The following is a 22,536-nucleotide window of genomic DNA, read 5'->3' on the forward strand; positions in this document are numbered from 1 at the left end:
GAGAAGGCAAGAGAATAAGGTTGAGAGGGATAATAAATCAGCCGTGGTGGAATGGTGGAACAGACTCAATGGGAAGAATGGACTAATTCTGCTCCTACAGTACATCTTGTGATCTCATAAGCCTGCTGCTCCGTTCGTGGCAGGTCTTTTTCCTGGGCTCCATCTCCGGGCACTTCCACCTCGGTATCCCCTTTTGAATGGACTGAGTGACTGAGTCTCCACAGCCGTTCCTGCCATGCAAAGGGTGGCACGGTAGCATTGTGGTTAGCACATCGCCTCACAGCCCCAGCTGTAAGATCAGGGTTCAACTCCCTCCGCCTCCTGTAAGGAGTTTGTGCATTCTCCACGAGAACATGCGGGTTTCCTCCGGGTGCTCCGGTTTCCTCCCACGTTCCAAAAGACTTAGGGGGTCAGGGTTAGTAAGTTGTGGGCATGCTACGTTGGCACCAGAAGCATGGCAACAGCTGCAGTCTGCCCCCAACACAACCCTCGCTGAATTGATTTGACACAAATGATGCATTTCACTATGTGTTTAGATGTGCACCATCATCATCATCATCATGTGCCATGTCGTAGGATGGAGGTGATCGATGGTCTAGGACTGTTCTCGGCAAATTTTTCGACAAAAGTGATTTGTCATTGCCTTCTTCTGGGCAGTGACTTTACAAGACGGGTGACCCCAACCATTATCAATACTCTTTACAGATTGTCTGCCTGGTGTCAGTGGTCATATAACCAGGACTTGTGATATGCACCAGCCGCTCATACGACCATCCACCACCTGATCCCATGGCTTTCCATGACCCTGATCGGGGGCTAAGCAGGTGCTACACCTTGCCCAAGCGTGACCTGCAGGCTAGCGGAGGGAAGGAGCACCTTCATCTCCTTTGGTAGAGAAGTAACTCCACCCCCCCATTCATTGATGCACACGTGACAAATAAAGCTAATCTTTATATCCTTCCTCTGTTGAAGAAATTTCTCCTTATCTCAGTCCGAAGTGGTCTACTGCATATTCTGAGAATGTAACCCCTCATCGTGTGTTGTTCCAGATTTCCAGCACCTGCAGTCTCTTGTACCTCTGTAGTTTCATCCCTTGGCTCTTACTCTTTCGGCGGCCCTGTGAAACTGTCAATTTGACTAATTCCCTCTTGAAGACCAGAGTAGATTCTGCCTCTGCATCTTTACTATTTACTTAGAGATCCAGCACGGTAACAGGCCCCTTCTGGTCCAAAGAGCCCAGGCTGCCCAATCATGCCCACGTGACCCACTAACCCACACGTCTCTGGACTGTGGGAGGAAACCAGAACACCCGGAGGAAACCCACGCAGTCACATACAAACTCCTTACAGGCAGTGACAGGAATTGAACCCTGGTTACTGGCACTGTAATAGCGTTACACTAACCACTACTCTACTGTGGCCCCCCCCCACCCCCTCCACCACATAAACCCGACTCCGATACAGGAACTCCCAGAGGAACCCAACACAGTCACAGGAGGAACATCCAAACTCCTTACAGACAGCGGCTGGACTGGTCACGGGTCACTGGTGATGTAATTGTGCAATGCTGCCTACGCTACCCTCCACCTCTTCACCCGACACCAACTGTAGACAGCAGATCTAGAGTCTAACCACACACCCAATGTCCCCTCTAATTTGTAAAGGCCAGAGTGCGCAACTATCTTGTGCTGTGCAATTCTTTGCCCAAATGACAATAACGTGCGCATCGAATAATCTCTTCAATAAGAACTGTATAAGTAAGCCGGTTCTGGAATCTCCAGACTAATCATCACAAACTCCACGTTGTCAATGCCGTCCGCACCTAGAAACCAGAAAAAAGAAATGTGATTGTGTGTGATCGTGAAATATACGTAACATGCCAACGAGGTAGAGGGTGACAACCTTTTGTGTACAGTTTAAGTTCCTTTGTGCGTTAGTAGCAAAAGATGTGTGCGCATGTTCCCGTGTGGAGGGAGCATTGCACCCACCACACAGAGGTTTGTCCTTACACCACTCTTAATTCTCTTCTCTATTGTTTTATACCCCGTGATCTCTAGTCCTTGACCCCTTCAGCAAAGAGGAACAGACTCCTGCTATCAACTAAGCCGGAGCACCTCACCATTTTATCAGCTGTCCTCAGCGCGAAGTACAAAGATGAGCAATAACCAGAGGGTGGAACAGCCTGTGCTGTTTATTGTGCAGTGCCAACATTAACGGTCCAGCAAGTCCAGTTACAAAATGGATTTATAATGACTGACAACAGAAGAGCTGAGGTTTTTATAGAACCTCAACTCGTTCAACAATGACCCACAGGGTAGAAATTGTCAACTCTACCCTCATGACCTCTCATGTGATTTTAAACTGCGCCATGGAGATGAATCATACTGTTTTCAGAAGCATCGGTTATCAGGATAACTAGCTAATTATATAAGCTCCCATTCCCTGATACACACGTTATAGAGTTATAGAGCACTGCAGTGCAGAAACAGGCCCTTCAGCCCATCTACACCATGCCAGCTTTGTCCCATTACCTGCGCCCAGACCATAGTCCCCCATGCTTCTCTCATCCACGTACCTGTCCAAACTTCTCCTCAGAATCAGAATCGTGAAGTTTGTTGTTTTGCGGCAGCAGTACAGGGCAAGTCATAAAAATTGTTATAAGTTACAATAAGAAATATAACACAAATAAATAATGAGAAATAGAGAATAGTGCGGTAGAGGCCACGGGTTCATCCTGGCTGAGAGCAGCCTGCGGGTCTCATAGCTCGGTGAGAGAGGGACATGCCAGTCCTAGCAAGTCAGAATCAGAATCAGGTTTAATGTCACCCGCATACATCGTGAAATGTGTTAACTTTGCGGCAGCAGTACAATGCAATACATGATAATAGAAAAGAAATGTGAAATTACAGTAAGTATATATGTATTAAATAGTTAAATAGGTAGTGCAAAAATTGAAATAAAGAAGTAGTGAGGTAGTGTTCATGGGTTCAATGTCCATTCAGAAATCTGATGGCAGAGGGGAAGAAGGTATTTCTGAATCATTGAGTGTGTGCCTTCGGGCTTCTGTACCTCCTCCCTGATGGAAGCAATGGAAACAGGGCATGTCCTGGGTGATGGGGTCCTTAATGCTGGATGCCACCTTCTCGAGGACCGCTCCTTGAAGATATCCTGGCTACTACGGGCACTGGTGCCCATGGTGGAGCTGACTAAGTTTACAACTCTCTGCAGCTCATTTCGATCCGGCGCACCCTCTCCAATACCAGCCAGTTAGAATGCTCTCCACAGTACATCTGTATTGAACCTGCATCCTTAACTTTCCTTTTTTTAATTCATCTGCTTTAAAATCCCCTCAAGGTCTGACATCTTCTACCTTCCAGTACTTCAATTTGTTTCAGCTTACTGCCGTTGTCTGTACTTCCTTCTGGAGAAATGTTGCTTTCTTATATCACTACAATGTTATGGGCTGTGTGTTGGTAACACAAGTAATGCATTTTACTCTGTTTCAATGTACAAGTGACAAATAAACTTAAATCTGGGAACTACTGTTCTATGTTCTAAGTTCTTTGAAAAACCTTCTTCTATTTTCCTGTTTAGTTAACATATTTCCAGGAGGAGAGAGAAAATATTTCAAGCATATTCTCAAAGCTTCCTTGAAAAGTATAACATCTTCACTGAGTCCTGGGAACCCCTGAGTTTCCCACCTGGTTCATCGCCTCTTCTCCCACCTTCCATCGGGTAAAAGATACTCAAAGTTGAAAACACACAACACCTGGTACAAAGGTAACATAATCACACTATTATAGAGTCATAGAAAAGTACAGCACAGAAACAGGCCCTTCAGCCCATCTAGTCCATGCTGAGCCATTTACACCACCTACTCCCTTCGACCTCCATATTATAAGACTATTGAATGATAAAGTGGGCTCTTCACCTTATAAGCAACACACATAAAAGTTGCTGGTGAACGCAGCAGGTCAGGCAGCATCTCTAGGAAGAGGTACAGTCGACGTTTTGGGCCGAGACCCTTCGTCAGGACTAACTGAAGGAAGAGCTAGTAAGAGATTTGAGATGCTGCCTGGCCTGCTGCATTCACCGGCAACTTTGATGTGTGTTGCTTGAAATTCCAGCATCTGCAGATTTCCTCGTGTTTGCGTCTTCACCTTATAATCTACCTTGTTATAGCTTCTCACTGTTTGCCTGCTGTGCACCTTCCTGTAACTGTAACACATTATTCTGCATTCTGTTTTTGCTTTTCCCTTGCACAGATGTGATGAAATGATCTGTCTGGATGGCATGCCAAGAAAAAGTTTTTCACTGTATCTCAGTACTAGTGACAATAATGAACAAGTTCACAGTGGGCAGTCAGAAAGTTGAAAAGAAAATTGATTTCATTGTCATCGACACAAGTTCACGTGCGCTCAGGTGCAATGAAAAACTTGGCTGCAGCAGCATCACGGACACAGAGAGTCAGATAAACAGCACTCACAAGTAAATCATAACTTAAACACTAATTATACAAGATTATACATGAAAGAACATAATTAGAATTTATTAGTGCAAAGTAGTCTGAGCAACACACATAAGATGCTGGAGGAACTCAACAGATCAGTCCTCATCTATGGAGAGGAATAAACAGTTGACAATTTGCAACGAGACCCTTCACCTGGACTGGAAAGTAAGGGATATAAGCCATAGTGTTGCTATACTGAGGTTGTGGTTAGGGTTATGCTGGTTGGTTCAAGAACTAAATGGTTGAAGGGAAGTAACTGTTCCTGAACATGGTGGTGTGGAACTTCAGGCTTCTGTACCTCCTGCCTGACGGCAGCTGTGGAAAGCTAGCATGGCCTTGGATGGTGGTGCTGTTTTCCTGTGGCAGCGCCTCCTGTAGATACCGCTGATGGAGGGGAGGGATGTGCCTGGGGTGTACTGGGCAGAGTCCAGCTCTCTGCAGCTTCTTACGTCCCTGTACATTCACATTGTCATACCGCACCATGGTGCAGTCAGTCAGGATACTTTCAGCAGTACACTTGTAGAAGTTTGTCAGGATAGCTGATGACAAACTGAACCTCCATAACCTTCGAAGAGAGTAAAGATGTCAGCACGCCTTCTTTGCCATCAGATGGAGGAGAAGAATCCTTAATTTATTTAGAGATACAGCATGGTAACGGTCCCCTCCAGCCCAGTTACACCCATGTGACCTGTTAACGTACCAACCCGTAAGTCTTCCGAATGTGGGAAGAAATCAGAGCGCCTGGAGAAAACCCACATGGTCACAGGGAGAACAGACAAACCCTTTACAGACAGCGGCAGGAATTGAACTCGGGTTGCTGGTGATGAATAGCGTTACACTAACTGCTGTGCTACTGTGCTGCCCTTGGGATCTGAGATGGTCCTGCTGATTTCAAAAACCCTAAGAGAATGGTGGAGCCCACCATCTTCCACCCATCCCATCAAACACCTGTGGATCCCAGGTTGGCCTTGGAACCCACAGAACTGCAGTGGAAGGAATTCTTCCTTGATCGATAGGATCTGCCTAAGAAGAGAAGTGATTCAGGAGCAATGTCACTGCCAGATGAAGTTTCATTGAGATGTTTGTAAGATATATTTCCAATTTATTTTCTTCCTTCTATATCAATGAAGAAAGAGGAGAGTTCAATGTATGGTCATCTAGTCCAAGAAGCTGAACCTCTCTTGATTCATATGCCATAGACCAGGGCTAGAATATCCAATGTGGAGTGAATGGAATTTACTTCTACCCCCTTCCCCGTGTAGTTCTGGTTCTGTTGGCCTTCCATCTCTCTCCTAGTGGCCCCCAGTATCACCTTTCTTACTTAGGTGTGACGCAGTAGTGTAGCCTTTGGTGCAATGCTTTATAGCACTAACTCTAGGATCAGGATTGGATTCCAATCTGCAAGAGTTTGTGCCTTCTCTCCATGACCACCTGGATTTCCTTGGAGTGCTCCGATTTCCTCCCTCAGTCCGAAGGACTTAAGGGTTAGAGTTAGTAAGCTGTGGGCATGCTAAGTTAGTGCTGGAATTGTGGCATCATTTGCAGGCTGCCCAGCATAATCCTCGCTGATTTGATTTGACACAAATGACGCATTTCACTGTATGTTTCAGTGTACATGTGACAAACAAAGCTTTTAAAAAAATATTTTACTAGAATCCAGCACTGTCAGCCTTTCTGTTCCTGCTTATCACCCCCAAGTTGTCTCTACCTCCACCTCCTCTCCTCCTAGGAGATCACCTAACCTTTTTTCAACCTGCTTCCAACCTCCAACCATCATAGATCAGCCTCTGTCTCCTCCACTACCCAGCTAGATCTTGAACTCTTCACCTGTCCTTTATAATTCAAAATTCCTTCAAGCCGGTCCCGGTACACAAGTGTAAAGGACAACAAAATAATTGCTACTCCCCATCTGAAGCAGCATAAGAAAAGAACACGCACAATAAGATAAAGAACACAATAATAAAGAAAACACAATAAATATTAATACTTCAGATAGTTTATCTACATAGATTGACTGCATGTCCATAAAGTGACACTAGGCACAGGGGTGTCTGTATATAAGATAACTGACAGGAAATGATGATTGGGGTGTGGAGGTGTGACGAAGGGTTTTGGCCCGAAACGTCAACTGTACCTCTTCCTAGAGATCCTGCCTGGCCTGCTGCGTTCACCAGCAACCTTGTTGTGTGTTGGGTGAAGGTGTTTATCAGCTTTACTGCTTGTGGAAAATATCCGTTTTTGAGTCTGGTTATCCTGGTGTGGATGCTACGTAGCCTCCTCCCTGAGGGGAGTGGGACAAACGGTCCGTGAGCAGGGTGGGTGGGATCCTTCATGGATCCTGCTGGCCCCTTTCTGGCACTTTTCTGTATATATCTCCTTGATGACAGGTAGGCTGGTGTCCTTGATACATCGGGCAGTTTTGACTACCCCTTAGTTCACCAGTTCCCCTCTGACCTCTGTCACACTACTCCCCCTTCTCCCTTTATACTGAGCATTTTCCCCTCTACACTCTCAGTCCTGATGCAGGGTTTCATCCTGAAACTCCTCCAGCTCCCTCACCCCCCTTTCCTCCTCCCACAGCCGAGTTCTTTCAGCAGCCTGTCTGTTTTACTGTACCAGAATTGAGCTGTGAGCCTCAGTGTTAAACTGACTGCATGGACTATTGACTCACTTTCAGGCACTCTGCAGCTCATGTTCTCAATATTATTTGCTTACTTTTTAAAAATTATTCACATTGTTTTCACATTGGATATTTGTCAGTCTTTGTTGAGTATGATTCCTCGTGAATTCTATTGCATTTCTTTATTTTCCTGTGGGTGCCTGCAAGAAAATGAATCTCAAGTTTGTATATGGTAAACTTACTCTGACAATAAGTGAACTTTGAACTTTACTTCCAATGGAAGCAAGCACTGAGGGAATAGCAATCTTAACAACTGAGGATATTATCAGAACAGAAGGGAAATCCCAATGAGCTGGATACAAGCCGAAGCCTGATAGATTGGAAAGAAGCTGACAGATAAGATACTTGACAAATATTTTGAGAAAACATTTAGAGTAAACATTGTAGAACTACTTAAACCTTTCAGATTAAAATTATTACCCTGCCATGCTTAGAAATAGCTGAAAAAAATAAAGTGGAGGATAAAAGGTATAAAGAGGAAAAAAACAAATAAACTGATAAACACTGAATGGATTTGAAAAAATACACAATTGCATGAATATAAAGACTAAAAAAAGATTTCAAAGTTCAAAGTAAATTTATTGTCAAGTGTATATATGTCACAATGTACCACACTGAGATTCATTTTTTGCAGGCATTCATTGTAGATTCAAAGAAACACAATAGAATCAATGAAAAACCATACGTGACAAAGTCAAGCAAATGGCCAACGTGCCAAAGAAATGCAAAGAGAGAGAGAAAAACAAAATAATAATAATAAGAAGGAAGTCTCTACACAATAGCATTAAACAATTAGGACAACACAACAATACTTCTATAAATCTCCATAAAGCTACACTACTAAACACTACTGGAATAGTCCGAAAGTTCTTAGAAACTGAGAAATGAGCGCACTCGGCTATGCCTGTACCTTAGGTTTCACCAGCTTGTGCTGGGAAAAAATAAGAATACTAATAACAAAGTGGTGTCCTGCTGAATAGGCGGGCAGGCACCGGGAAATGCGGAAAAGGTACAGCCAGCATGCAAAGTAGCCCACCAACACCACAGACTGCAACTGCTGCAAGTGTTTCTCAGGAGAGCGGTCCACTTACAATTGAAACCACTCAAGCAGTTAAGAGAAGAAAGACACGCAAGGAATGGTCATTAGGAGTAAACACATTCATAATGTGTGTATATTATTGAGTAACAGAACTTGAGACTGACACGGGATACGAGGACATACTTCATCAACAGTTAATCGTGCAATACCCCGTCATGCAAGTAAATGCATAACGAATAGCAGATCAACTTAGAGTGACTGTAAAAAATAACATAATCCTTCTGCAGCCCAACCGTTCACTGTGTAAGACCTACACTGGTTGGTCCTACCACAGTACAACACCTTGCACTTGTTTGCATTAAATTCCATCGGTCATTTTTAAGTTAATTTTTCCAGTTGGTCTAGATCCCACTGCAAGCTTTTATAGTCTTTCTTGCTGTCCACTACACCCCCAATTTTGGTATTATTCGCAAATTTGCTGATCCCGTTTACCATATCATCCAGATCATTGATCTAGATGACAAACAGCAATGGACCCAGAATTGATCGCTGCAGCACATTTACTATTCACAGGACTCTAGTCAGAAAGACAACCATCCACTACCACCCTTTCATTTTTTCTGCGAAGTCGATGTCTAATCCAGTTTACCGCCTCACCTTGAACGCCAAGCGACTGAACTGTCTTGACCAACCTCCCATGCAGGACCTTGTCAAAGGCCTCGCTAAAGTCCATGCAGACAGCATCCACTGCACTTTCCTGGTTACTTCATCAAAAAACTCTATAAGATCGGTTAAACATGATCTACCACCCACAAAGCCATGCTGGCTATCCCTAATCAGTTCCAGTGCAAATACTTATATATCCAGTCTCTGAGAATAATTTCCAATAATTTACCCACAACTGATATCAGGCTCACCGGGCTATAATTTCCCAGAGCACTTCTTAAACAATGGAATAACTTTAGCTGTTTTCCAATCCTCCAGCACCTCACCCATGGCTAAAGAGGTTTAAATATCTACGCTATGGCCCCTGCAAGTACTTCACTTGCCTCCCACAGGGACGAGGAACCCCCCGTCAGGCCCTGGAGGTTTATCCACTCTAATTTGCCTGAAGACAGCAAGCACCTCCTCCTCTGTAATCTGTATAGGGTCCATGAACTCGCTGCTGTTTTGCCTCACTTCTATAGACTCTGTGTCCATCTCCCAAGTAATTAAAGATTTTAAAAAATCCGTTTAAGATAATCACCATGTCTTTTGGCTCCAAGCATAAATTAGTACCCTGATCTTCCAGAGGACCAAATTTGTCCCTTGCTACCCTTTTGCTCTTAACATATCTAGAGGATCCCTTAGGATTCTCCTTCACCTTCTCTGCTAAAGCAACCTCATGTCTCCTTCTAGCCCTCCTGATTTCCTTCTTAAATGTTTTCTTTCATTTCTGATACTCCTCAAGTACCTCATTTGTTCCTGCCTGCCCATACCTGCTATGCACCTCCCTTTTCTCAACCAGGGCCCCAATATCTCTCAAAAAACAAGGTTCTGCAAACCTGCTATCCTTATCTCTTTTTTTGACAGGAACATACAAACTCCGTACTCTCAAGATTTCATTTTTCAAGGCCTCCCACTTACCAAGTATGCCTTGTCAGAAAACAGCCTGTTCCCAATCAACACTTACCAGATTCTTGCAGATTCCATCAAAATTGGCCTTTCTCCAATTTAGATAGATAGATAGATACTTTATTGATCCCAAAGGAAATTGCAGTGTCACAGTAGCATTACAAGTGCGCAGAATTACAAATATTAGAAGAGAAGTAAGAAAGAATAAAAAATAAGTTACCTTAAAATAAGAAGTACAAGATTTACAAGTCAAAGATTACAAGATTTACAAGATTTCCAAGTTCACACTGATGAGATGGTAATGCAAGAATGACCATAGTATTATACTGTATTGGGAGAACATTCACACCTTCCAGATAAGAAGTGATGGTAGTCGTCGTTGTGGCTATCCCTCGAGGTCGAGGATGATAGTCTTTTCATTCTGTTGATCTACTTATGGGCTCTCAAGTGGATTCCCACAGAGTGAAGACGCCTGTGCGTGTATTTGTTTAACGTGTACTTGATGTTGCACTCCAAGAAGCACACGATACTTCACAAATCAACCAACTGATTCCAATGGCATGGAAACCACGACGATTGGAGCTGATGGATTTGTTGTAGCCTTCATCCGCCTTCACAGCCGTTGAGTTCGAAGTAACTTCGTCCGCCTGTTCCACCGTTGAGGTCTTGGTTGGATTGTTCTTTGTCAGGGACCTCACCCTCGACCTTACCGCCATGGGTGGCCCTACCAGGAGCATAGCTCCAGACAGCATTGCTCTCGGGATCACAGGACCACACAAGCCTCTCCACCGCGACAAGGTGACAATCCATGGAGAGGTGATGGTAGTATTGCATAGGGTCTCCGTGAAAGCAGAGTATCGTAAACAGAGGCCCAACCCGAGAAGCAGACCTATCCTTTTCCATAATTGCCTTGAAACTAATGGCATTCTGATCACTAGCTGTATAGTGTTCCCCTACACAAACTTCTGTCACCTGCCCAGTCTCATTCCCCAGCAGGAAGTCTACAATTGCGCTCTCTCTAGTTGGGACTTCTGTGTGCTGATTAAGGGCATTCCCCTGCACACATTTGACGAGCACTTTCCTATCCAACCCTTTCACAGCATAGGACCCCCAGTGAAAATATGGAAAGTTAAAATCACCTACTATCACAACGGTATGTTTCTTGTGACAGTCTGCGATCTCTCTGCAAATTTGTTCTTCTAAATCCTGTAGTCTGTTGGGTGTTCTATATACCTTTCTTATTCCTCAGTTCTACCCATAAAGCCTCACTAGACGAGCTCTCCAGTCTGCCCTGACTGAGCACTGCTGTGACATTTTCTCTGACTATTAATGCCACCTCTCCCCCTTTAATCCCTCCCGCCTTGTCATGTCTAAAACAATGGAATATCAGAATCTCAGCCAGTTCTGCCCCTCCAGTAACTAATTCACAAATGGCTACAACATAATAATTCCACCTACAACATCACAGATCCATGCCCTAAGCTCATCCTTCTTTCCTTCAATACTCCTTGCATTGAAATATATGTAGCATTAGTCTCACCACGCTCAGCATTTAGATTCCTGAGCTTGTATGTAGGCTTATCAACACCTTTCTCCTCAACCACTCCACTATCTGTTCTGGCACACTTGTTCCTATCCTCCTACAACTCTAATTTAAAATCCCCGTGCAACGCTAGCAAACCTCCCCACTAGGACTTTAGTCCCCCTCCAGTTTAGATGCAAACCATCTCTTCTGTACAGGTCTCACCTTCCCTGGAAGAGAGCCCAATGATTCAAAAATCTGAAGCCCTCCTGCCTACACCATCTTCTTAGCCACCTGTCAAAGTGGATGATCTTATTTCTGGCCTCACTAGCATATGGCACGGGTAGCAAACCTGAGATCACAACCCTGCAGATTCTGTCCTTTAACTTAACACCCAGCTCCCTGAGCTCACTTTGCAGGACCTCGTCACCCATCCTACCATGCCTTTGGTGCCAACGTGGACCATGACCTCGTGCTATTCACCCTCTGATGTACCATCAATAACTCCAAAAGACTGGAAGTAGAGTAAATTCTGAAAGGTTTTTATTAGTAGTAAAATGTGACCTCCATCATGCTGAGTATCCGTCCCTGGACTGAGGAGGAGGAGCAATGGCGCAATCGCCTTTATTCAGGGGTCTGTGGGAGGAGCCACAGGAGCAGTCAGCAGAGGGGCGTGTCCAGACAGGTAACCCAGTTACAACATATATATATATGGTTTACCACACCCTCCCACTTAAGAATGCTGTGGACTTGATTGAAGATGTCCCTGACCCTAGCATACAGGAGGTAACAATCTGTTCCCCAAACTAACGAATTCGCTATCACTATAGCTCAGCTCTTCTCCCCCCTTCCCTTCTGAGTCATAAAGCCAGACTCAGTGCTGGAGACGTGCTTGCTCCAGCTTCTTCCTGGTAGATCATCAACCCCCAGTAGTATCCAAATAAACTTACTGGAAACTTACTTAGAGCCTGTGTCTGCGCTTGTCCAAGCCTGTTGAGCCTATGCCAGACCATTCTAATACCACCCGACTCCAACAATTCTTTTATTGTTGTCCCTTTTACTACCTCAAAGTACAGATGTGATGAAATGACTTGTATGGGTGGCAATGGGACATTTAAGAGATTCTTTAGACAGGCACATGGATGATAGAAAGATGGAGGGCTATGTAGGAGAGAAAGGTTTGATTGGACTTGCAGTAGGTTAAAATGTTGGCATAACATTGAAAGGCTTGTAACACACACAAAACGCTGATGGAATGCAGCAGACCAGACAGCATCCATAGGAAGAAGCATGGTCGACATTTCGGCCCGAGACGTCGACTGTCCTTCTTCCTATGGATGCTGTCTGGCTTGTTGCGTTCCGCCAGCATTTTGTGTGTGTGTTGCTTGAATTTCCAGCATCTGCAGATTTCCTCGTGTTTGCGTATTGAAAGACTTGTACTGTGCTGTAATGTTCTATGTTCTTTGTAATACTTAATTCTGCATTCTGTTATTGTTTCCCCTTCTACTACCTCAGTGCACTGTAGTGGTGAAATGATTCGTAAGGATGGGTGCAAACAAAGTTTTTCACTGTACCTCAGTACACATGGCAATAATAAACCAATTCACCAACCTATCAAGTGTACTTAGCACAAAAAGGGCCGATAAAACTCAACAAAAATAGACAAAAGTCCTTTGCCAGTGAAATACAACCCACAAATATCACGGGTGATAGACCACAGGGCCCTTGCGCAATTATTCAAACACTGTTAAAGACAAAACTGCTATGTTTTGTGACTTCAAAGCATTAAACTAATTCAAATGAAGACAAGGGAGTCTGAAATGTGGGTGTAACTTCATGTTTACTTTAAGCAAGGCGCGCTTGTATCACGTGGCAGCATCTTGACATATGCGATTCTTGTATTTTACATATAACCCATAATAAATTACTTAAACAAATAAGAATACTTCATCAATATATATATGAAATTTTAAATACACAACAAAAACAGAAACAAAAAAGTGGAGGATTTTGAAAGTGAATCAAAGGGATTAATTGCGTAACTTAAATAGTTACATGAGAGCAATTTTTAGAATAATAAGTAACTCAATGCATTATTTATTAACACCTTGAAAAAAAACCATTGTCCAAACATTCTTGTACCATAACGGAATGATCAAGAGCTCCTTTAGTTGTTTGATAAAATGCATTATTAATAATATTGATAAATCTAAAGTGATTGGTAGTTTAGGGAGCAGTAAGATGGGAAGTTCAAAATGAAGCATTATTGCAAGGACTGATCTGATGGAACAATGTCACTCCTCTGGAAACATGGAAATTGTTCTCGCTATCTATGTTATTGATCTGGATTATAGCTTTACTCACTGCCTGTTACACCACTGGCATTTAGGGCAACAATGAAGGTCCTCCATCTCTGTCTGTACAGAAGGATTCTTCATTGCTGTTTCAGTAACAATTATATTTCTTGGCCAGTCAGGGTTGTTAGCCCTGAGCTGAACCCCTGCGCTCTTAGTCTGACCTTTACCCTGTGACCTGTTAGGCATGAGTGATGGTACCAAAAGCCAAAGCACAAGACCCTGATTCCAGCCAACATAGCTGTACAGGGCCCTGATGAGACCACACCTGGAGTATTGTGTGCAGTTTTGGTCTCCAAGTTTGAGGAAGGATATTCTTGCTACTGAGGGAGTGCAGCTTAGGTTCACAAGGTTAATTCCTGGGATGGCGGGACTGTCATATGTCGAAAGATTGGAGATACTGGGCTTGTATATTCTGGAATTTAGAAGGCTGAGAGGGGATCTTATTGAAACATGTCAGATTATTAAGGGATTGGACACGCTGCAGGCAGGAAGCATGCTCCCGCTGATGGGTGAGTCCAGAACCAGAGGCCACAGTTTAAGAATTAGGGGTAGGCCATTTAGAACGGAGTTGGGGAAAACCTTTTTCACCCAGAGAGTGGTGGATATACGGAATGCTCTGCCCCAGAAGGCTGTGGAGGCCAAGTCTCTGGATGCTTTCAAAAAAGAGATGGATAGAGCTCTTAAAGATAGTGGAATCAAAGGTTATGGGGATAAGGCAGGAACTGGATACTGATTGTGGATGATCAGCCATGATCACAGTGAATGGCGGTGCTGGCTTGAAGGGACGAGTGACCTACTCCTGCACCTATTGTCTATTGTCTCCGGGCCATTGAAACACACACGCCTCCTTTAAGTTTATGTCCCCTTGGAGGGAATCATGGCTTCATAGATATCCCTCTCCATGCCTTGTGGCACAGTCAGTGGCAACCTTGTCATCTCTTTAGCGTTTCTGTCTGTTTTTCGCGAGGCCGAGTTGCTAGGTTAACACTCAACCCAACACGGATGGAAAGTGCGCAAGGATCCGGCCGGATTTGAACCCGGGGCCACTCGCCTCCCAAGCCCAGTGCTGACGTCACTACACCACCGGCCGGCTCGATTATGGCTTTAGGAGCACAGTTTTGTGGTATAGCCAACTTCAAAGCTAATGTCTTGGGAAAACAAGGCAAAAAATGGGAGTCCTGGTCATTAAATATTAAATGAAACTTAATTTATTTTTGAGGGCAGGTGAACAAGCAAAACAATTGAGGTGGAAAAACCTTTACACGCACTAGACCAGAACAGTGATATAGAGGTCTACACTGGTCACATGTCCACCAAAGCAAACTGAACCCATTTTCAAAAAGCAACTGGAAAAAAAAAGTAATCAATACAAATAACCAGGAAGCTGTCATATTGTAATTACATAGAACATAGAACAATGTAGCTCAATACAGGCCCATCGGCCCACAATGTAGTGCAATCCCAGCAAAGTACAGCACTTCTCATGTCCTCTGCTCCATTTAGACAAGTAACCGATTGGATAACGCAAATAGCCATTTCAAAGCAGTAGTTTTCAATTAATAATCACTTAATCGAGAAGGTCAACAACAAAGCTGGCCTGTAATCTGGAACATAGAATGTGACAGTACAGGCCCTTTGGCCCATGTTGTTGTGCCGGCCTTTTACTCTACTCTGGTCAATCTAACCCTTCCCTCCCACATAGATTTCCATTTTTCTATCATCCATGTGCCTATCTAAGAGTCTGTTCAATATCCCTAAAGGATCTGCCTCTGGTAGTGCATTCCACTCACCCTCCACTCTCTGTGTAAAAAACTTACCTCTGATATCCCCCCTCTACACTTTTCTCCAATTGCTTTAAAATTATACCCCCTCATATTAGTCAATTCTGCCCTGGAAAAATGTCTCTGGATTGATTCATTTTATTTGTCACACGTGCATCAAAGCATCCAGTGGAATGTGTCATTTGCGCCAACAACCAGCACAATCCAAGGATGTGCTGGGGGCAGCCCGCAAGAGTCGCCATGCTTCCGGCATCAACATAGCATGGTCGCAACTTACTAACGGTAACCCGTACGCCTTTGGAATGTGGGAGGAAACCAGAGCACCTGGGGGAAACCCAAGCGGTCACGAGGAGAACGTATAAATTCCTTACAGGCAGTGGCGGGAATTGAACCCTGATTGCAATCGCAATCACTGGTGCTGTAAAGTGTTACACTAACTGCAACGCTAGTGTTTTGCCCCATGTTTTGCTCAATGTAAAAGCAGTGTGTGATTTCTAATGGCTTTTAAATAACTCTTCCCATTCAGAGACATTTCTCCTTGACGGTCTCGTCTTGATGCTGTCATCAGGCAGGAGGTAGGGGAGCCTTAAGACCCACATTTCAAGGTTCAACAGCAACTTCTTCGCCACTGCCATTACGTTCCTGAATCTACCCGAAAAACCCCAATTGTACCTTGGCCTACGTTTCCCTCAACTTGCACTAATATCATCATGTTTATTTTTGTTTATCCTGTCGTGAAAATAATGCAGAATTGATGTTAGTTTAAATTTATGGAATTTCAATTTGTCATGTGGTTAATGCTGCGAAAGCTAGTTTTCATTGCATGAAATTTTCATGCTATGAAACTTCAGGAAGGTGCAGATGTACCATCCCCCTCCGCGAATACATGGCTCCTCCGTGGGGAGAGTTAAGTGCACCACGTTCCTGGGAGCTCACATCACGGATGACCTCACCTAGTCCTTTAATATCACCTCCCTGAACAAGGAGGCACAGCAGCCCCCTAAAGAGATTGAGGCGTGAGGCCCCCACCCCCCATCTTAACTGTGTTTTCCAGGAGCACCATTGACAGCATCCTGACAAGTTGCATCTCCATCTGGTACGGGAGCTGCCGAGCATCAGACCGCAAATCTCTTCGAAGGACTGTGAGAACAGCTGAAAGGATTATAGGGGCTCCCTACCATCCATCAGGGACACTTACCAGGAGTGTTACATATGCAGGACCCTTAATATTATTAAAGATCCCACCCATCCATCCAGCATCCTCTTTGACTTTCTACCATCAGGCAGGAGACTCCGATGCATAAAAACAGGAACGGTCAGAATAGGAAACAGTTTCTTCCCTCAGGCCATTAGGCTTCTGAACACCCTGTTGTATCGTATTCGAAGTGTCACTGGTAAATCTGTTCTGTACTTTACAATACTTAATATTAATACATTTTAGTTTGTTATTTATGTGTGATTCACCTGTGATTTTATCCTTACCTTCATAAGTTATTGTGTGTTATGTTTAAAACTGTGCTTTGCACCCTGATTCGGAGAAATGTTATATCATTTCTATATACATTATATGGTCATATACGCTATATATATGTATATAGTTAAATGACAATAAACTTGACTGGAAGAATGCTGGGGTGGGGGGGGTGGGGGTTCTCATTGAAACCTACCGAATGTTGAAAGGACTAGATAGCGTGGATGTGGAGAGGATGTTTCCTACGGTGAGGGTAATCAGAAATAGAGGGCACAACCTCAAAATTGAGGGGCGACCCTTTAGAACAGAGGTAAGGAGGCATTTTTTTTTAGCCAGAGAGTGGTGAATCTGTGGAATGCTCTGCCACAGACTGCAGTGGAGGCCAAGTCGTGCGTATATTTAAGGCAGAAGTTGATCGTTTCCTGATCACTCGAGGCATCAAAGGATGTGGCGAGAAGGCAGGTGTATGGGGTTGAATGAGATCCGGAATCAGCCATGGTGGAATGGTGGAGCAGACTCGATGGGCTGAATGGCCTAATTCTGCTCCTACGTCTTGTGATCTTATGGACGAATTGACTTATACCTTGGGTACAAATGCCCATGACAATAAACTTGAACTAGAATATTAAACAATACAAGGACAATAAAAATAATTTAAAAATATTAGACCATAAGACATGGGAGCAGAATTAAGCAATTCAGCCCATTGAGTCTGCTCCACCATTCGATTATGGCTGATTTATTATCCCTCTCAACCCCATTCTCCTGCCTTCTTCCTGTAACCTTTGACACCCTGACTAATCAAGAACCTATCAACCTCTGCCTTAAATATACCCAATGACTTGGCCTCCACAGCCGTCTCTGGCAAATTAGTTCCACAGATTAAGAAACTCCTCCAGTTTAAGAAATTCCTCCTCATCTCTGCGATCTGTGATCTGCTGGGAGCTGATGGGGTGAATAACACAGGATTAATGCTTACACACAACAGACTGCAGATGCTGGAATCTGGAACAAAAATAAATTAGCATGTTGCCTTTAGCTTTATTTGTCACATGGGCATCAAAGCATCGAAACACACAACGTCTTTTTATTTATTTAGCGATGAAGTGCAGAGTAGGCCCTGCCAGCCCTTCGAGCCACAACATCCCAGCAACCCCTGACAACCCCGATTAACCCTAACCTAGTCACAGGACAATTTACAGTGACCAACTGACCCACCCGGTATGTCTTTAAACCATGTGGAAGCACCCGGGGAAAGCCCAGGCATTCCACAGGGAGGACACACAGAGGCTCTTTACAGAATTGAATCCGAACTCCGACACCCTGAACAGCAATAGTGTCGTGCTAACACCTACACTACCTTGGCGTGGTTTTAATTTTAAGAGTATTAACATTTAAAGATATTAAAGTCATGTTAATAATAAAACAAATGATAAACCACATTAACCTAAAGTGAAATAATAAAGGAGAAGTTACTTACTTTTCTCAAAGCTCCTAAGCCGTAGAATAGTCAGTGAAATTAGCAGGGTGTCGAGCTTCTGTGTCAGAACTGATTCACTTCAGTTCAGCCTTTCGAAATCTTGTCAGTATGCAAAACTTCTGCAGCTGACCAGGTGTGGCATGGGAGTCCCAGACGTAGTATAGCTTCAGTGGCTAAATGCCAATGGTTCTGGCTTGGAGTCACCGGAATGAGCCAGTGTGATCCAGGCAGTGATGTTTCTGCAAATTGTAAGGGATTTTGCTGAAGGGAGCAGAGGAAAGAATGATTTCCACTAGAGGGCATGCATTCGAGACAATCGGCAGAAACAAAAGGTAATCTTCTCAATGCAGAATGCTGTTGGGATATGCAATTCTCAATGTGAGAGAGGGCGCATCACTGCTTTTTTTAAGGGGGAGATAGATGTCATTGGAAAAGAACTCAAGGAGGCTTTGGATGCACAACGGATTAGGTGAACCATAAACACACAGGATTCTGCGGATATGAGGAAATATGCAGATGCTGGAATTTCAAGCAACACACATAAAAGTTGCTGGTGAATGCAGCAGGCCAGGCAGCATCTATAGGAAGAGGTACAGTCGACATTTTGGGCCAAAGGGTCTCGAAGGGTCTCGGCCCGAAACGTTGACTGTATCTCTTCCTAGAGATGCTGCCGGATTCTGCAGATCCTGGAAATCCAGAACAACACCCTAAAAATGCTGGAGGAACTCAGCAGGTCAGGTAGCATCTGTGGAGGGGAATAAACAGTCAACGATTTGAGCGGAGACCCTTCGCCAGGATTGGGAAGGAAGGAGGAAGAATCCAGAATAAGAGGCTGGGGGAGGGGAAGGAGTAGAAGCTGGCAGATGATAAGTGAGACCAAACTGGGTGGATGGGTGGGGGATGAAGTAAGAAGCTGTGAGGTGAGAGGTGGAAAAAGTAAAGGGGAGAAGAAGGAGGAATCCGATAGGGGAGGAGAGTGGACCATGGGAGAAAGGGAAGGAGGGAGGGGAACCAGAGGGAGGTGAGGAAAAGTGAAAGGAGCCAGAATGGGGAATGGACAAAGAGAGAAGGGGGGGGAAGAAACTACTGGAAGTTAGAGAAATCAATGTTCATGCCATCAACTTGGACGCTACCCAGACAGAACATGAAGTTTTGCTTCTCATAGTCATAGTCATAGTCATAGTCATTCTTTATCGAGGCCTCATTGTGGCAGCAGAGTCTGTACTTTCCTATCGTGACTGCGTGGGTTTCCTCCGGGTGCTCCAGTTTCCTCCCACAGTCCAAAGATGTACCAGTTGGTAGGTTAATTGGTGATTGTAAATTGTCCTGTGATTAGGCGAGGGTTAAAATCAGGGGGGCTGCTGCCAGCACAGTTCAAGGTGCCAGAAGGGCCTGTTCAGCACTGTATCTCAATAAAATAATTAAACAAACAAACAAACAAATAAATAAAAATTAACACCTATCCTGGAGCCAACACACCAGAGGCTCTACTTCATTCGGAGTTTGTGAGGAATTAGAATAAGAATTGGAATCTGATTTATCATCACTGACAGATGATGTGTAATTTGTTACTTTGCAGCAGCAGTATGGTGCAAAGACATAAAAGTATGACAAATTACAAAAATAATTAAATAGTGCAAAAAAGAGGGATAACGAGGCAGTGTTCTTAAGCTGGTGGACCATTCATTAATCTGCTGTTGCTAACTCTGTGCGTGCGTGCGTGTGCGCGCGCGCACGTGTGTGTGTGTGTGTGTGTGTTCAATCTCCTCCAGAGGTTGCCAATTTTTGCCAATTTGATTTGAATCAGAATCAGAATCAGGTTTAGTATCACTGGTATGTGCGGTGAAGTGTGTTGTTTTGCTGCAGCAGTACATTTAAAAAAAAACAACGAATTACAATCAGAATATGGACTGTACGTACTTAAATTAGACAGTGCAAAAAGAGAGCAAAAACAGAAGAAAAAGATAGTGAGGTAGTGTACATGGGTTCATGGAGCATTCAGAAATCAGATGGCAGAGAGGAAGAAGCTGCTCCTGAAATGTTGAATGTGGGTCTTCAGGCTCCTGCACCTCCTCCCGATGGTAGTGATGAAAAGAGGGCATGTCTCGCCCGGTGATGGTCCTTGGCGATGAGTGCTGCTTTCTTGAGGCACCATCTTTCGAAGATGTCCTTGGTGGTGTGGTGGGCTGTATCCATGGCTGACTCTTCAACCCTCTGAAGCTTCTTTCGATCCTGCACAATGGAGCCTTCATAGTAGCTGATGACGAAACCAGCCAGAACGCTCTCCTCCCTGGTTGGCATCCATCTGTCTCGAAGGACAATGGGTGATGATGATATTCATCACAAGCCTGGGCGGAAGGTCTGGAGATCCTGAGATGCCCAGTCATCAAGACCCCCCTTTTGGCCTCACCAGTGTAGTCCAAAAAAAAAGCTTATGAGGCAATAAATCTGGCGGCAGCTTGGCTGCAGGAGCTGCTGGAAGGCTGTTCAATAGCTTCCAGCCACCTCAGGGGCTCCACTCCGGATTTGCTGTCTGGGTTTACTCCCGTAGCCTTTGTCTCTCCCAAGGCTGCCCACAAGGCAGTGGGGCTATTTACCCATAGCTGGGGATCGGGTTCACGAGCAACGGGGCATGTCCACACGCAGGTGGGCCTGTGCGCTGGGTGTGCAGGGGCCAGACGTCCTCCTTGTCCTTCGTAGTCCAGCCCGAGTCCAAAAGGAATTCAATTTCTGTGTGTCGCCAGTGAGGAGGCACTACATGGGGCTTGCTGTTGGAGAGGCTGCGTACTGGCAGGGAGAGATTTACACATTCAGCTCTCCTTTTTGCGAGACTGCTAGCCAGCGGTGGAAGTTGAAAGTGAGAGCGACAAGCACTACCCACTACACTACCACACTAGACGCATCACAACAACCATTTTGACACCGCCCTCCACCATACGTCTATGGAAATTAACAAGAGTCTTTGGTGATATACAAAATCTCAAACTCCTAACAAAGCAGAGCACAGCAATCCTGCTTCACGATTGCATCAATATGTTGGGCTCAAGGTAGATCCTCTGAGATGTTGACAACTGGTGCTTGTTAAGGTGTTTCTGGAGTTAGCACATACAGCAAATAACTTCAGCAACTAACCTCAGTCACCCATCTTCGAATCTGAATATAGACTGTAGATTAAATTTAAAGTGCAGCTCTGGACAATGGGTTCCTAAAAACCATGAATCACATTTAATGAGAAGACCAGATAATGCCGGCGTGTGTGGTGTGGGTGCAAGGAGGGTGCTGTGAAGGTTGTGTTAGTTCAAAGGAAGCATTGTGGAATCATTGTAAATATGGAATTGTCCTTTGATCTTTAGCACATAAAATGTCGTGTAGCGTTGGGGTTGTGCGGACCTGCTTCCTCTGAAAGGGTCTCCATATGATGCCTGCCGTGTCTCATTTTGTCAGATAATGGCATTCCACCAGCCAAGTCTCTCCAGTGACTTTGTTCATGCAGTAACAGTGCTTTCATTGCAGCTTCAGTACGGTCTGTCTGATATATTTTAGAATGATTTATCAGGCATCAGACATGCAGTAACAATCCTTTCATTCTCCTTTACATTTGTGTCCTGAAGAACGAAGACAAACAATCTTGATTCTTGAATCTTACCAGTGGTGCATGGAGGGCTGGATTTTATTTTGAACATGGTTATGGCCACCCACATCTATACACATTGAAGACTTGCCATACATAATTGAAGGCTTCCTCTCTCCTTGATACCAGCCGACACTTGGCAATGCATTCATATTTTCCAAGTTCACAGGAAACAAAATATTCATGCTTAGGCACAACTCACTCATTACATTGCAATTGGAGCTTCATAAATTTATTATGTAATGAAATTTGATGCCTAATTTTCAAAATGGCTGTGGTCACTGCAGGTAATAGTGTAAAGTCTCTTTGTATCCTCACAATGACCATTTTTGGAAGGTAAATTGAATTTAGATAAATGGCATTTATTATTGTTCTCTCTAATCACCATTCTCATTCCCTCTGCGCTTCACCAAAGCATACTGACACAGACAATTCTTCTTCTGCAAAGTACG

At 44.2% G+C, this 22,536-nt stretch overlaps 1 protein-coding gene across 1 annotated transcript in view; it reads right to left on the reverse strand.

The window, feature by feature from the left end:
- Positions 1-18,594, reverse strand: part of LOC140210098 (plasma membrane calcium-transporting ATPase 1-like) — a 350,393-nt gene extending 331,799 nt beyond the window's left edge. The window contains exon 1 of the mRNA XM_072278933.1: positions 18,454-18,594. The gene's annotated coding sequence lies outside the window, so the exon portion shown is untranslated. The remainder of the gene's footprint in view (positions 1-18,453) is intronic.
- Between the last annotated feature and the right edge of the window lie 3,942 nt (positions 18,595-22,536).

Source organism: Mobula birostris, chromosome 14 (genome assembly GCF_030028105.1).
Source record: "Mobula birostris isolate sMobBir1 chromosome 14, sMobBir1.hap1, whole genome shotgun sequence".
Taxonomy (NCBI): domain Eukaryota; kingdom Metazoa; phylum Chordata; class Chondrichthyes; order Myliobatiformes; family Myliobatidae; genus Mobula; species Mobula birostris.